This window comes from Microcaecilia unicolor, chromosome 13 (genome assembly GCF_901765095.1).
Source record: "Microcaecilia unicolor chromosome 13, aMicUni1.1, whole genome shotgun sequence".
Lineage (NCBI taxonomy): Eukaryota > Metazoa > Chordata > Amphibia > Gymnophiona > Siphonopidae > Microcaecilia > Microcaecilia unicolor.
This window is the reverse complement of record NC_044043.1, coordinates 42,129,968-42,143,252: the sequence shown is the minus strand read 5'-3', so window position 1 is coordinate 42,143,252 and position 13,285 is coordinate 42,129,968. Positions and strand designations below refer to the sequence as shown.

Sequence of the window (13,285 nt, the reverse complement as noted above, 5' to 3'; positions counted from 1 at the left end):
ACTCCGTTCCTTCTATCTTGCTGCACCACACGCCTGGAATAGACTTCCCGAGCATGTACGTCTAGCCCCGTCTTTGGCCGTTTTCAAGTCCAAGCTAAAAGCCCACCTCTTTGACGCCGCTTTTGAGTCCTAACCATTGCTCACTTGCCTGCACCTTTTATCCCCTCCTCTTTAATTCCTCTTACCCCTTAGCTGTTCTGTCTGTTACCTGTCTTATTTAGATTGTGAGCTCTTTGAGCAGGGACTGTCTTTATGTGTATGGTGTACAGCGCTGCGTATGCCTTGTAGCGCTGTAGAGGTGTTAAGTATTAGTAGTACTACTATTTACATACGTATGTGCGCTCCTATGCACACAAATGCTAGCATGGCATCTAAGTGCAATTCTGCACATGCATACTGTCAATTAAGTGGTATTTACAAGGGAGTATATATATGAGCAGACAGTGGCATAAGTAGAAATTTTTAACAGGGGGTGCGCACGCCCCCCTGATGCCTTAAAATCACCTCACTCCAGTTTTCGCCTGAGCAGCAACAGTGACACTCGTGTGTGCACCGGGGATTTCTCTGTGAAATGCCCCGCCCTTCACAAAACAGGAAGTTGTGTCAGAAGGGGCAGGACAGTTCACAGAGAAACCCTGGTGCAGACCACAGGCAGCCTATGTGTGCCACTGCCTGGTCAAAAACTGGAGGGAGATGATTTTAAGGCCCGGGCGGGCAGTCTGGCTGGAGGTGCGAATGCAAGACATGCACCTGGAATAAATAAGCCACTGGGGGCAGAGAACGGGCAAGACACAGGCAAGGCATAAGACATGTGCGTCCCTGCTGCACTTACGCACTCATATTTACGCCAGTTCTATGGATGGCATAGTGTGAACACCTAAACTTTATAATAACAGCGAGGGAAAAAACCAGAAACAAAACAAAAAGCACCAAGGGCCTTCAAAAAAAGGGAAATAAAGTTTTTAATCATATACCGTCATTGAAGAAACAATGCTAGGGTCCATTCAAACATTGTTTCATCAACGTATATGATTAAAGACTTTATTCCCCTTTTTTTGAAGGCCCTTGGTGCTTTTGTTTTGTAACACCTAAACTTTAGGCAAGAAAATAGCCAGTTACATTAGTATTCTATAACAGAAAGTGGCCACTTCCTTTCCTTTACAAAATGTGCTCCTATGGGAGAACCTCCAGAAATCTAACTGACAGCACCCAGTAATAGAAGTGGTCCCTGTAGGGTGCAGATACTCTTCCTGAGATAATTTTCAAACAATTTTCAAAGTGCAGAGCTTTGCTTTAAAAATTTTGAGGTCAATATTCAAAGCAATTTAACCAGCCAGAAACAGCTCCTGGCCGGTTACATCACCTGTTTGGGGCTAACCGTCAATTTTCAGTGGCAATTACACGGTTAGTGCCTTTGAAAATAACCGGTTAGCGCCAAACTAAAAAACCAGCTATTTTGGGGGGTGTTCCAGGAGCGGGGTCAACACTTGCCTGGTTAAATGCCAATACTCAGCACTTAGACAGGTTAACTGCTTAAATGGGACCACATAAAAGTCAGTCCTACCTTTATGCGGTAACCCTTAGCCAGTACACTGGTGAATATCGCACTTACCCGGGCTATGTGTTAGCCAGCATTTAATGCTGGTGCCCGGTTTTAGCCCAGCACTGAATTTCTGGGTTTTCACACCAGTGGCAGTCAGCAAAGCGCTGATTACTGTCGGCTGAATATCAGGCCCTTCGTGTTAAATCTGTGGGTAAAACTAGCCTGCTGAATTTACAATAACTACTACTACTTATCATTTCTATAGCAGCATTTCTTCCACTTACTAATCAGAGCTAAAATTACCATTCAACAATGATTTTGCTTTGTGTTAAAAAAGAAGAAAAAGTAAGAGCCATTAATGAATGCCTAGGGGGTTGTGCTATAAATTGCATTTTGAAGCCACTGCTGCAGCTTAGAGCTACCCAGTGCGTTTAAAGAAACACTCAGACCAAAAGTGCACCACCATCCCCCAGCTGCCAGCGTATCCCCACACTCAGAGATGTGCTTCAGGGACCCCAGGCTCCCCATACTGCCCACCCGTGTCACCTCCCCACTAATGTCTCCTGTCTCAAGCTCAACCATGACCAGCCAATTTTAAGACGGTTGCACAAGAGCCAGACTGGCAGCCCCTGGGAGGTACCCTATGCTCTCAATTCCCAGGTCAAGTATTCCATTCCCTATTTTGGCTGGGGTGGGGAAAAAGGGGAACACAGCAGAGGCAGCACTCACAGACCCGGTGAGTGGAGGTGGCAGAGGAGGGAGGGATTTGCAGGACACCACAATTACAGTGGTTGGCAAGGTTCCAGAATATCTGCTGATGCGTGGCCCCCAGCTGAGGGCTGTCACTGCCATGACTGAATTCGGATGTGGAGGGGGGGGGGGGAATAAAACAGAAGAAAAATCCATGGGTAATGACAAGGTTCATGGTGCCAGATCCCAGTCCAAGTTACGACTGAAGCTAGAAGCCCAAAAAACCAGAAGAAAATTGTTTGGAAACCCCCTACCCCTTCCCCCAAAAATGTGTTTGGGAAAACTAATTTCTCATGGTTGCAGACTAAATACGCAGCATCTCCTTGAACCTTCTCCCTGAACACTATAAGCAGAAATGTTTTAGAAGCCTGAAGTTCTGGCAACAGTTGATTATCTACGCAATCATGTTCGAGGTCCTTATTGCATTCCCATCGTGCCACGGTGCTGTTTATGCTCCCCATATAAGTTTAGTTTAATTATTTAATATTTTTAGATACCACCTGTGGGCCCAAAAGTTATCAAAGTGGTGTGCAATCAGGTACCAAAGGTATTTTTCTGTCCCTGGGTAGATTGGAATTTCACAGTTAAGACACGGCAAAAATAAAATTTCCTGGATGCCAAGAAGAGAACTCATCCCTCAGCACAGACACAAACTCACAGCTATCTATCTGTGCTAGTCATGAACAGCCAAGGTCACTGGCTCAAAGCATAAAAGGCTAAAGAAACGAGACAGCAAAGAACAAGGACAACTGGTAAAGGCTAAGAGCTAGAACACTGCTAGAGAGACAGATTTCCTGCTCAGAAATCACACCGAGCCTGGAAGGAAAACAGTTAACCCAAAACAAAGCTGACGAACCGAATCATCTTGACACTCTGAAGTTAATCTTAAAAAGGCATTTTCCAACACATAGTACAGTACACATGTACAAAATGCTGATCATTAAAAAAAATTACCCCATGTATAAAAGGCATAAGAGAGGCATCTCTTTGAACATTTCACATAAAGTATCTTGTTAGGAAATAACCCCCAGAACACCAAAAGTATTGGGGCTGATATTCAGACCGTGGGAGTTAGCTGGGCTACCTCACGTGGCTGGTGGTGAACCCAGAAAATCAATGCAAGGATCAGAATATGCTTGCTTTTTGGTGTCCCAGGTATAAACAACAGAGCAATCGAAACCGGTATGGCAACCCCCTGCCCCCCCAGGCCTACCTTAGAAGCCCTGGTGGTCTAGTGGCCTAGTCTGGGCAGGTGTGATCTCCAGTTTCTTCCTGCCTAGGGCCCAGATGCACTAAGATCCCCATTAACAATCGATTGATCTGGAAATACAGATGGATTCCCAAAGAGAATCGCATGCAAATGAGATGCTTGTTGCTTTTGCAACTCAGCTCATTTGCATGTGATATGAGGGGAAGCCAGTCGGCCAGATTAGCTCTTGGATAGTTAAATAGCTTAAAGCTGGCTAAGCACTAATATTCAGCACGAGATAGTCGGCCATCTTGGCTGAATATTCATGCTTAGTGGCTAGCCCAGTCACTGGCTATCCCACACGATATAGCCGGTTAGCGTCAATATTGGCTGACTGGCTACGTTTAGCTGCCAGATAGACCTCCTATTTATGCCGGTCTATCTTTGGCCACTATAACCTAGTCGGTCAGCCGATAAATATCAGCTTAGCCAGCTATGTTCAAAACCACCCAAAGAAAAAACAGAAAATTCAATTCCGGTAGCTGGATATGACCTGGCATTGATTTTCTGGGTTCACCACCAAGCACATGAGGTAGCCCAGCTAACTCCCACGGTCTGAATATCGGCCCCAATACATTTGGCGTTCTAGGGGTTATTTCCTAACAAGTTGCCTTATGTGAAATGTTCAAACAGATGCCTCTCTCATGCCTTTTAAAAAATATATCTACCAGGGGCGTAGCCAGACCTTGACGGGAGGAGGGCCAGAGTCCAAGATTGGGGGGGGGGGCACATTCTGGTCCGCCCTCCTACCGCTGCTACCGCCTCCCTGCCGCCATCCTCCTGCGCCCCCCCCCCCCCCCCCTGGCTGGCAGGGGTCCACAACCCTGGCGCCCTTTTTTCTTTTCAGTCTCTGTGCATGCTTGTTTTAATGGAACTGAGCATGCTCAGTTTCAATAAAACGAGTGTGCAGAGAGACTGAAAACAGGACAGTGCGCCAGGCAATGCAAGACCAGCGTGGGACAAACGCTTTAGCTGGCGGGGGTTGGATACCCCCACCAGCCAAACTGGGGGCCCCAGAGCCAATTTGGGGGGCCTAGGCCCCCATGGCCCCCCGTAGCTACGCCACTGATATCTACACCTGCTCAAAGATGCATGTATGTGCATGTATTTTATGGGTGTACACATATATTTTATAAAGTCTGTGTCTACATCACAACTCCACCCCATATCTGCTCAAACTATGCCCCCTTGGAGCAAACACGCACTTGCAATGCGCCTACTAGGGCTGGCCTGAGGGCCCACACCATTAGAGTGCCCACTCTCCCCATCTTCCATCTAGCTTAATTTTGGTAAGTAGTTAGGGGACCATGACTCTTATTGCCCAGGGACCCAAATCACAGTCCACCCCTAGCACCTACCCATAGGGGTCAGAAGGGGGAGCCACTAAAAATTTCCTGCACAGCCACAGGAGCTCGTCTTTTTACTGCCGCTGCTCTGCTTATTCTTAAATGGCTTCTGGCCGCCAACAGCACTTGCTCGGTAAAATTGGAGAGCAACTACTTCCTGTTTTTTGCAAGATAATCAATATTCTCCAATTTATTCTTGCCCCAAGCTGCACAGCAGGTGGTGACTGCTAATATAGAATCAGCATCCTGTACCTATGGCTAGAATTATTTTTCCCCTATGTGCATCAATTTGTGCTCCTTGATATTAAATTTCATCTGCCATTTATATGCTCAAGTCTCCAATCTGGCAAGGTCCACCTGCCGCGCCTCAGTCCTTTCATATTTTAATAGCTTGGAATAATTTAGTGTCATCTGCAAATTTGATCAACCTCACTTGTTGCTCCATATTCCAGATCATTTAAAGCAGTAAATTAGAGAAGGGAACAAATTCAAACCGGTAACCGAGCTGTGGTATAAGAGTCAGCAGAGGTAGTGCCGAACCAGCTAAAGTTCTAAACCTCCTGCCAGTCACTTCATGACTCTCAACCCACATGAGCTCTTCTACACACAAATTTAACCCGCAGACTCTTGATTTAATTTTAGCAGCAGTGCACTGCACATTTTGTTTAGGTTTGGCGAGAAGCCATTTCATTCTGAAGAGATTTTATTCATCAACATTGCTTTTATAACATCTCGTGTGTTTTATCTAGTCTCCTGATGCATCCTTTCTAGGTGAAACGCAGCCACGTCAGGTGTTTCAATAAACTTATTTCTCTGGACTATATTTGGTGCTGCTCTTTTGTTTCCACATACCATCCACACTGTCAAAACACGAGTGAAAGGACAGAACACTGCTATTTTTCTACATATCCCTCCTTGAACACAGCCTGAGGGGCTTCTGAATGATCTGCTCTAAGAAGTTACCAGTTTGAATATTTTCTCTAATTTGCTACTTTAAATGCCAAGCTCCAATCTTAGAGAGTTAGAATGTAAAAAAAAGGAATGTATTTATGTTGCATAGCAGTTAAATATCCCTTTCCCACACATTTGTCTTTGAGTCTCACCCACCCTGATCCATACCCACCCACCCCACTTCCACTTTTCTCACATGGAGATTTATTTTATTACTAGTAAAAAAAAGGCCCATTTCTTAACGCAATGAAACAGGCGCTAGCAATGTAATGAGTTCCTGCCATTAATGTTTCCACGGTTGTATTCTGAATATAATTGTTGTTTACATGTGTAAGATTTCTTTATATACAATATTTTTTGTGTAAACTGTGTTACAATGTGGTAAAAGTTTTCCTTGTTCAGGCCCTTCATCAGTTTAACAATCACATCAGAAGAGCTCCTTACTCGTGAGAATGCAACATACAGTTGCCCATGTGAGAGACTGAGAGTGACTGTGTTTTACAAACAATGTAAGAGAGAGATACACAGAGTGATTGAGTGTGTGTGTGTGTCTGTGTGATGTCTGTCTGTGTGTGTGTGTGTGTGTGTGTGTGTGTGTGTCTGTGTGATGTCTGTCTGTGTGTGTCTGTGTGTGTGTGTGTGTGTGTGTGTGTGTGAGTGATAAAGTGATTAAATGTTTGTCTTCCCTTCCGTTCTATGCACTTGCCTCCACTGATATTCATACCTCCCTGTATATGATTGTTTGTTAGAGATTCAATCCACTCCACTTCCCTCCTCCAAGTTCCGTTCTGTCTGATTGGTTCTTCGTTCCTGTGAAGTCACGTTTGTTTGCATGGCAACTATGCAGCATTCCGTTTCCTCGACGTGAGGGCGGGGACAGTGAGAGCCAATGAAATGCTGAACTACAGACTTACGAACCCTACACTGCCACAGTGCCACGGAGTCAGTTTCAGAATGTTGGAGGTGCTTTTTATTATATAGGATATATATTTTTTATTTTTAAAAATAAATTTAAGATGACAACAGTAGGATTTCTTGTAGCTTTCCTTAGCTATTTCCACTTAGATCTGGCACATCTTAGTCATGCCCTTCTTGATTTTAACTCAAAGGTTTTTACTTTGTTGATCTTTTCTGCTTCTTAAAGCGGGGCCTCTCTTCTGTGTGTTACTGTATAGTGATGCTTTTGACTGGCAGCAGTATAAAAATGATTTTAAAAAGGATTAACATTCTTGTGTGTAGCACATGGTGGGCATCAGAGGCACCACATAAACAACCGAAAACCTATGTACCTGAACACCAAGTAAAGAAATTCATCTCAACAGTGAGACTAAAGCTTGAAATTCTCTCTTTAGGAACTTTTTCTGCCAATCTTTGCCTCCCACCCCCCCCCCCCCCCCCCCCCCCATGTAATACTCTGTTCATCAACATCACATTTTTTTTTCTGAAAAGCATTTTTTCTTTTCAATTATTCCAGCTGATTTCACCCAGAGAAGAGATGGCAACTTTAACCCTTAGCCTTGATTAATTTCATTTGCATATTTTTAGACGCAATCAAAACTTGATGAGCTAGTGGCAGCATAACCACCAAGGGTCGATAATCTGTGCATGGTCCGTGCAACTCTTCGTGGCATCTGTGACACGGTTTAGCTCTCTGTCAACACACGACCTCTGACCAGATTCCTTACACTGTCGAAAGCTCTGGGCAGCACAATGGACTGGCAGCAGAAGTCAAGCCCAAGTATGAAGTCCAAGTCCTGTTTCTGATCCTCAGGCCAGGAGACAGGGAGGTAGCATTCACAGCCTCTGGGTAGAAAGGGAAAGTGTGCCCCAGACACCACACAACAGGAACACCTAGCAATCAAACTCAGTATACTTAAGTACCAAGTTCCAAAAGAATTATGATTTGGCTTTAGGCCAAACGCCACATCACCAAGACAACAAGGCTAAAAAACAGTGAAAGGTTAAAAATGGAAGTCCTCCAACCAGAGAGCAGCAAATAAAGATATATAGCACCGGAACCCTGGTGCTATCTGTAGTAACCTATTTAGGAACAGGTGACTATTTCCACTCCCCTCCTCTTCGATGGGCTGTAGTGAAGGGTTCTGGTAGTTCTTTTGGTTCAAGAGTAAAACTAGATTTACTGCATACCTGAACCAATGTAAGAATGATTTGAAGGTAATCAAAAAGTCCACCTAGGTCTAAATCAAACACACACACATATATACATGCACGCATAGCAGTTGGAAAGAATACCATGAGCCATGCTCTGCATGCTTTCCCCACTTTTCCTTATAATACTGCCAATTAAAACACAAATATTCAATTTTACATATAACCAAATCTTTATCTAAAAAAGCCCATCCTAACCACAGAGAAGCACTCAATACAACTTCTAGTGTACATAAGCACTGAAGCAGTACTTTCACATCAGCTGGGGTAAACTATTTTTGGTTCAATAACACTGTATTAAGAGCTCCAGTATCTAATACTGAAGACTGTAGACAACTCTGTGACCAAATTCAAACAGCCAATCCCATACCTTTCAGTGATCAAGGTGAGACTGCAGCAGCTAGAAGAGAGCAGATGATTCTGCCCCTCCCCACCCAACAAGAACTCTCTGTGCTGATGATGGCTCACTGATGAGAGCCTTATCAGAAATCACCGCCCACCCCCCCAAAAAATAAAAAAGTATATGAAAGACTAACTTCTATTCCACCCTCACCAAGGGGTTGATTCTCAGAAGTCCAGAATTGTAGAGAACAATGCTGGGAAATACCACAAGAGCAGCACGGGGAAAAAAATGCCCAATGTTCAACACCTAAAGCATGCAAATTATATGCATGCTGTTAGCGTTGAGCATTGGGAAATTAAGGGAAAGGAACGTGGCTGAAGCATGTGCACGAGAGCTGTGCAGTAAGCGCAGATGTTGAACGCTTGCTCAATCAAATGATGCCGGCAGGCTAAGGGATATAGATTCATAAGGGACTTCCTTGATAAAGCATCTAGCGAAACACATGCCGTGTCGGAAGAAGAGTGCCCCCTCTAGTCAACTATTAAGAGAGTTTCTTCTTTAAGATGAGTATTGAATATATGCTAAAATTAAAAACGATCTGATGGTAGATTTAAAAGTAAAAATATAAGGAAATGTATTCATTGAAAGGAGGTGGAGGATATTGAACCGTCGACGATTGGGGTACATAAGTCTCTGCATGCGAGTTGATGGATGCAGTGCGGTACAACTGAGGTTCACGATCCAACACATTTTTTTGGCTGACTCAGAGCAATATTCATAAAGATTAATTGCACATCCTAAGATAACACAGCGATCAAAAGATCAGGCATTCACATCTGCCCAGTACAACCTACTGCTCACACTGGTCCTGGGCTTCGAATCCCAGTTGGCTTGTTATATGTTTGGCCGCTGAGAAACAAGGGGGGTTTGTGTGTGTGTGCGTTTTGCACCTAGCTCTCTTACTGATTTCTACACATCACAAGTTAACTCTGCGGCATTGCTTTATTCTCGCTACTATGTACAACTTTCGGAATTACCTTTGTAGTACCTTCATTGCCACCCCCAAGCTGGCTGTAAGTTTTCTGCACTAAGGGGGGGGGGCGGGCGGTGTCTTTTGCTAAAGGTTAGCTCGAGTTATCTGCAGCAGGGCCCATAGGAATAAAATGGTACCTGCTGCAGATAACTCGAGTTAATCTTTAGTAAAAGACCCCTTCAAAGGCACAGTCTACTTCTGCGCTGTTCTTTGAGCATCGGGACAGGGTATGGAATGAGCTCTTTTACATGTGATTTACGGTTTGGTGCGGGTGTTATTTTCTGCGCTAGTGCCCTCTGAACATTCTGCGTGACCTCATGCCGGCGCTAGGCTGGCGTTAGTCACCTCTAGCTCCGGCGTTAGCATAAATAGAGACTGCATGCTCAGAACCTAACATGTAAGTCCATTAACAGAAATTAACCAAAATAAGGCATAATAGACAGTGTTAAATGCTGAATTGCTGCACCATTCTCTGTGTGGCAGGACCTCTCCAGCAGACACACTGTACACATTTGCAAGTCTAATTTCTGTGCCTCTATTTGAATATATTTCCCAGCTCACAACAAGGCAGCAGCAGATTTAGAGCATCCCAAACTAACTCATTCTGACAGCCATAACACTGATGGGCTGCCAGAGTGGATTGATTGGTAGGATATATTTAGCCCTGGAAACCCTACAGCTTCAGATCTTCAGCAAGCTGAGTGGTTCAAAACAAGACTCCGCAGCCTCAGAGAACGTGCGTTAGGAAAAGTCATTATTTCTCAAAGGATTACACACAAAAATAGAGACCCGACAAGGGACTTGTAATCCCTTGTGAAAGATAATGGAGGCGTCTTACGGATTCGGTTCAGATGTGTGTTTTCCAACTTTCAGCAGAATAATGTACTTTGCCAGGAGACATTAACATTTGCATTAAGGGGAATCCTGAAACCATAAGAATCAGAATTACTATGAAAGATTCAATCCATGTCAGAGCATTGGAAGAAGCCCTTATAGCAGAAAACTGAACCCCCAATCCCAGGCAAATCCCATCTAGCCCACCCTGTGACCTACCCCACCCACCCTGAAAGCTCCCCATCTTATACTGGAAATGCTCAACCCCACACACTCTCGTTCAGCACATCCTGAGACTCACCCACCCCACACTAAAATCTCTCAACCTTACACACTCCGATCCAACACATCCTGTGATTTACCCCACCGTAAATTAAAACGTCACACCCCACCCCAAAACCTCCCCACTGTACATTAAAATGTCACACCTCACCCCAAAACCTCCCCACCATACACTAAAACCTGACATCCCCACACACTCCCATCAGTTTTCAAAGGGGAAAATTTCCAGTTGAAAACCAAGGCAGAAAAGATCTGCCTCTTCTATTTGAATAGGTACTTTTCACAGTAAAACTTACATGCCTAATTTTGGACTTAAATCTACTCACCACCCTAACCTCTCAAATGTGAGGGTAAAATTAGACATGCAGTTAGCTCTAGACAGGAGAGTTTATGGCAGAAATGGCTTTGAAAATTGCCCTAGAATTAACCTCATCCCACACAAAGCTATGCAGTACTCCCTGTGAACTGCCCCGCCACAAGATCTTCCATTCTCCCCTATCCTACACAAGCCCATCCCAACTCTCCCCACAACTTGGATGTCCAACAGAGACTTCCTCACATTACATGGAGACCTCCAAGCTCTACACATACAGCAATATAGCTCTCTTTATGACCTACCTTCAACCCCCAAAGCCTCCCAATCCCACATGATGTTGCCCAACACTCTTTGTGACCTACCCTCAACCCAACAAACCCCCAACCTACACACAACCTCACCAACCCAAGCATAGCTATCCAACACTCCCAATGACCTAGCCCTAATGTGAGACACTTCTTTTGGTGTTCACTTTGTAGTCCAATAGATATGACATTGTTTTATATTTAAAAAAATGTTGCATTTCAAAAATTATATACAATACAATATTTGACCAGGACCTTACTGGGGAAAAAAACTGTCTGTGTTGATGTGTCAAGGTACAATCTCATAGTTTTGCTGTTTTTATAGCCTTGCATTAAAATACTATCAATAAACTGACCCACACAAGACTTTTTGCAGTACAAACTGGTGCAATTGTTTTTCTGTAAGTCTGCCACTACACCCTTCTGCTCTGCATAATAATTCACATAGCTACAAGGCCCCTGTCCCAACCAGGTAATTTAAACTGAACACCAGAATCCCAACAGTGAGAAGGAGCTACCAAGTGGGCTGGAAACTTGAAAGTGTGATTTCCAGTCCTGCCTCTGTCAGCGAGACCCCCCTATGATCTTTACCACACCACTAATCTCCCATTGCTTTAAAGGCCCACATAGACCGTAAGCCCTTCATATAAATGCCTAAACAAATAAGGGGGGGGGGTACTCTTAAGTTGGGTTATTTCACCACAATTCACGTTATTTTGTTTTTGCATAAAATGAGACCCTGTGCTAAAATAACCTGACTTAACATTAGCCCACCTTGTTAACTTCTCCCTAAATGACCTTTTCAATCAAGGACATAAAGAGAAGAGGAGGAGGAAGAAAAGAACCCACAGCTCAGTATTCAAACCAACAGTCACACACACACATATATATATATTTTTTTTTTTTTTTTTGAGGAGGCATGTCAGGGTTGGAGAGTAGGCATTTCTGTGCTAACCAGGGGTGGGCAACTTGGGTCCTCGAGGGCTGCAACCCAGTCAGGTTTTCAGGAATTTCCCAAAATATCTATTTGCATGCACTGCCTACATTGTTTGCAAATAGATCTCATGTATATTCATTGAGGAAAACTTGACTGTTGCGGCCCTCAAGGACTCGGGTTGCCCACCCCTGAGTTAGTGCACAGTAATGTTAATGCACCAACTGTTGCGCATGGATAATGCATGAGCCCTGATATATATACAGTGGTGGAAATAAGTATTTGATCCCTTGCTGATTTTGTAAGTTTGCCCACTGACAAAGACATGAGCAGCCCATAATTGAAGGGTAGGTTATTAGTAACAGTGAGAGATAGCACATCACAAATTAAATCCGGAAAATCACATTGTGGAAAGTATATGAATTTATTTGCATTCTGCAGAGGGAAATAAGTATTTAATCCCTCTGGCAAACAAGACCTAATACTTGGTGGCAAAACCCTTGTTGGCAAGCACAGCGGTCAGACGTCTTCTGTAGTTGATGATGAGGTTTGCACACATGTCAGGAGGAATTTTGGTCCACTCCTCTTTGCAGATCATCTCTAAATCATTAAGAGTTCTGGGCTGTCGCTTGGCAACTCGCAGCTTCAGCTCCCTCCATAAGTTTTCAATGGGATTAAGGTCTGGTGACTGGCTAGGCCACTCCATGACCCTAATGTGCTTCTTCCTGAGCCACTCCTTTGTTGCCTTGGCTGTATGTTTTGGGTCATTGTCGTGCTGGAAGACCCAGCCACGACCCATTTTTAAGGCCCTGGCGGAGGGAAGGAGGTTGTCACTCAGAATTGTACGGTACATGGCCCCATCCATTCTCCCATTGATGCGGTGAAGTAGTCCTGTGCCCTTAGCAGAGAAACACCCCCAAAACATAACATTTCCACCTCCATGCTTGACAGTAGGGACGGTGTTCTTTGGGTCATAGGCAGCATTTCTCTTCCTCCAAACACGGCGAGTTGAGTTCATGCCAAAGAGCTCAATTTTTGTCTCATCTGACCATAGCACCTTCTCCCAATCACTCTCGGCATCATCCAGGTGTTCACTGGCAAACTTCAGACGGGCCGTCACATGTGCCTTCCGGAGCAGGGGGACCTTGCGGGCACTGCAGGATTGCAATCCGTTATGTCGTAATGTGTTACCAATGGTTTTCGTGGTGACAGTGGTCCCAGCTGCCTTGA

The 13,285-nt window shown here is 44.4% G+C and overlaps 1 protein-coding gene across 3 annotated transcripts in view; it reads right to left on the bottom strand.

Moving 5' to 3' along the window:
- MSI2 (musashi RNA binding protein 2) overlaps positions 1-13,285 on the bottom strand; it is a 621,300-nt gene that overhangs the window by 472,507 nt on the left and 135,508 nt on the right. The gene's annotated exons all lie outside the window — the stretch shown is intronic.